Below are 424 nucleotides of genomic sequence, written 5' to 3'. Positions count from 1 at the left end.
ATAAATATATGTATTAATATATTATAACAACTCCATGAACACAAGTTGTTCATGGTTTTTTAACAAAATATTTTCATAAGTTCAAGAACAACATCATTTTCGATTTTTGAAGAGAAAATGAGTTAGAAGGCGTTTTAGAAAATTTCAACGGTTGAATATGTTCTTGACATACTCATGAACAACATACTTAAATCTCATCAACATCCATTGGTTGAATGTTGAGAGATCAAGGTTTGAAGATGGAAGAAGACATGAGAAAATGAGAAAAATGAGAGAAAAATGGAGAGATTTACCTTCTCTTTGAAAATGCAAAAGTGGGTGAGTGAAGTGTGGAATGTGAGGGTTTAAGGAGAGAGAGAAAACAAATTTCCCTCTAGGCAATCATCAAAAAAATCCCTAGGGTGGCTAATGAGATCATGAGATA

This window comes from Lupinus angustifolius, chromosome LG05, assembly GCF_001865875.1.
Source record: "Lupinus angustifolius cultivar Tanjil chromosome LG05, LupAngTanjil_v1.0, whole genome shotgun sequence".
NCBI lineage: Eukaryota > Viridiplantae > Streptophyta > Magnoliopsida > Fabales > Fabaceae > Lupinus > Lupinus angustifolius.
The sequence above is the reverse complement of the archived record's forward strand: the minus strand, read 5'-3'. Positions refer to the sequence as shown.